Source organism: Halichoerus grypus, chromosome 4 (genome assembly GCF_964656455.1).
Source record: "Halichoerus grypus chromosome 4, mHalGry1.hap1.1, whole genome shotgun sequence".
In the NCBI taxonomy this organism is placed as follows: Eukaryota; Metazoa; Chordata; class Mammalia; order Carnivora; family Phocidae; genus Halichoerus; species Halichoerus grypus.
This window is the reverse complement of record NC_135715.1, coordinates 122,327,909-122,331,507: the sequence shown is the minus strand read 5'-3', so window position 1 is coordinate 122,331,507 and position 3,599 is coordinate 122,327,909.

Genomic DNA, 3,599 nt, shown 5'->3' with positions numbered 1-3,599 from the left:
CACTATTTTTAATACTAAATTTTACTTGAAAAAAATTTAAATACGTGCCTCTAAATGAATACTTTCAAAATGCTACAACACAGGGTTTCCTAACAAATAACTCACATTCATGGACATCTTCCTTCTCTTCTTGTCTGAGCCTGGCCTTTTCTCCATTCTTAGGGTGAGAGAAGGGGCAAGGGAACAGAACCAGAGAGATGTTCCACCCTGATTCTAATCCCCTACTTCTCTGCCTTAATCCCTTCTTCATTCACATACTAATGAGGACATAGTCTGGGAAACAAAATGCAAAGGCTGGGATTTTGGTAAAGGTGTCAAAATTCTTTTTCAAAGCAGGAAAAAAAAAGCATTTGCAAAGTTTGGCAAGTTTTGACTTGAGTCGAACTAGCTAGGAAAGAGAACTACGGCTTTAATAAGCCTGAAGAGAGTAGAACACCAAGATTTATAAAAATAGACCAACAACATACTAAATGATGCATTGTCCTTGGGTATAATCAGTGTGTGGATAAATGGAAAGTCATTGTATTCAGAGAAAAGCCATATTCTTGGCTCTGGAAGCAGGAGGAAAAAGTAAGCACAATTCTATCACAGTATATGAATGCAGTTTTGTTTCATAATGGTAGACTAACAAATTGCACCTACCAAGGCAATATGGTGTACTGAAAAGATTATTCTTTTTATGCCAAGTGGATCCATGTATTGTTGGGCAAGATCATCATCTTTTCAAACTTCAGTTTGTTTGTTTCCTGTAAAGTGGAAATAATAGTAATTACCACGCAGGAGTGTTGAGAAGATAAAATGAGAAAATATATATTAAATACCTGGTTTATAATAAGCAAATAATAAAGGATGGCAATTACTACCTTAATACTCTCTATTATCTTATTATCTTAAGGTACCCTTTTTTAAAAATTGTGGAACATTCAAATAGAGAAATGTGAAATGATGTGTGGTTAATGGAATCCGAATCTCTTTGTCAAATAAGAATGCTCCAAAAGGGAGATTCTGGGACAGCCATGGGGCTGAGGTCAGGCATGTTGATGTGGCTATATTGTACTTAAGCAGGACTCTGCCCCCAAAGAATCAGACTTCAAACACAGATGGTAACGACACTGAACAGCCCAGATGTCTCTGTGCGAATAGTGCCTAACAGACAGGAAAGTGATTCCTGTGATACATTTGTCCGAATGCAGTTAACCTCACACTTACCCGCCTTGATTCCGTGAAGGAGCAATGAGTCAGTGAGCATGTAGCTCACACCCCTCTCCCAATGACTGTGACTCATTCTAACTCATTTGACCTTTCTTTGCTAGATGCACACTCACCATGTGAGGGCAGAAATAGTTGCAAGTAAAGGAGAAAAAAAATGGAAAAGCCTTTTGGAAAAAACGATTTTTCTTAAAATATGCATGAAATTCTGGGTATATATCCAGAGGAAATACAATCAGGACCTGGAAGAGGTATTCGCATTCCCATGTTCATGGCAGCATTATTCACAATAGCCAAGAAATAGAAACAGCCTCAGTCTCTGTCAACAGATGAATGCATGAGGAAAACGTGGTAGATTATATACACTGGAACATTATTAAGCCTTAAAAATGAAGTAATCCTGCCACTTGTGTCACCATAGATGAACCTGAAGGACATTATGCTGAGTGAGGTAAGCCAGGCATAGAAAGATAAATATGACAGGATCTCACTTATATGTGGAATTTAAAATAGTCAGATTCATAGATGCAGAGAGTAGAACGGTAGTTGCCAGGGGCCGGAGAGAGAGGGAAATGAGAGAGGTTGGTCTGGTCAAGGGGTACAAAGTCTTAATTATGCCAGATGAGTAAGTTCTGAAGATCAATGTGCAGCAATGTCATTATAGTTAACAATACTCTATTGTATACTTGACATTTGCTAAGAAGGTAAATCTTATGTATTTTCACCATACCAACAAAAAGAACAGAAGAAAGTGATAATTCTGTGAGGCAATAAACATGTTAATTAATTTGATCATGGTGATTTTTCACAATGTATACTTATATCAGAACATCAAGTCGTACACCATGAATATATACAATTTTCATTTGTCAATTTTACCTCAATAAAGCTGGGGGTGAAGGGGGAGAATGAAGCTTTATAACATATACCTGTACCAAAAAGCACCCTCTTTCTTGAAGACATGTTTAGTATCTCTAGTTTTATCTTAGTGTAAAAATCATATACCTGTGTCAGTATAAGTGAAATCATGCCCTTTCATAATCTTTAAAAAAATAAAATATACATGAAAGAAATGAGCAAGCAGGAAAAATAATTGTGTGAAATGAAGTGGATTCAGCATGATTTAAGTGCTTTTTCAGTTGTCTGGTTTCCCTAAATGTGTCTAATGATGACAAGTGATTCATGTATATGATCTTGTTTCTTCTTCACAACAAACCTGTAATGTAGATATTTTCTTTTTACAACAATGTTCATCCATTTGCCCTACTTCCTCAAGTGGTAAATAGCCCCGGTCTCTCTGATCCTAAATTCCACACTTCCCCCAACCCCTTCTACCTAAGAAGCATATCTTAGATCAATTTTTCAAATTTTAATTTAAACTTATAAATTTGGCCATATGCAAATAGTGGCTTAATTAATATTTTTGGTGAATAATGTCACTGTGGCAGAGAGGAAGGAGCACCAGATTGTGAGTCAGGCTACTAGCGTTCTGGTCCCAGCTCCATAATTAACTGGTTTCATGATCATAAGGAAATCATGTAGCTTTTCTTGTTCTCAGGGATCTTATCAATAAAATGAGGTTGGAGTCTTCACTCAAGGCAAGAGACTTAAGCATATATTTTAAGGCATTTCTAATTTCTAGGTAGAGATAGGTAGAGATGTCTTACCTGGAATGGGTAGGGATGCCCTATCTGAATGACACCAACATAAATGGGAGAGCTACTGAGACCTCCTGGGTAGTTCAATTTGGGTCCACTCATGAGACAGAAACCACACAGTAATTTAAACAAGGGACAATTTACTATAAAGAATTGTTAAATCTAAGAATAGATGAGAGTAACAAGAGATCAGCTACTGAGAAATGAAGAGAACTCTAACGAATATAGAAATAGCAGCTATAAGGATCAGGCGCTATACTTAGGACTGAGATAGAGCACCCAAGAAAGAGCCCTTCCACCTAAGGCTAAGATCCAGATCTTGTTGGAGGGCATGACTGCGGCTCACAGATTGCCAGAAAAAGTCACTGTAGTGCCAAACCAGTGGAACTTGCTGGAAATCCTCCCTCTAGGGTGTCGGAAAAAGCTGTTTACAGGGAAGTGTCTTGCCAGAAGTATTCTGCTGCAAAATTGCCTAAAGGCTTCCAGGAGCCAGGCACTAGAGAAGTTATATGCACTACAGTAGACAGATGCTTAAGAAGTTACCCACGCTGTAGAAGCTGGGTGCTGGAGACGCTTCGCACCTTGTAGGAACTGGACACTGGGGAAATTGCCATGGTGCGGAATCCAGATGCTTGAGAAATCACTCTCAATGCAAAAGTGGGCACTGAAGAAGTCACTGCACGAGTACTAGGGTATCTGCATGCAGTGCGGAGTCCAGTGCTTGAGGAGTCA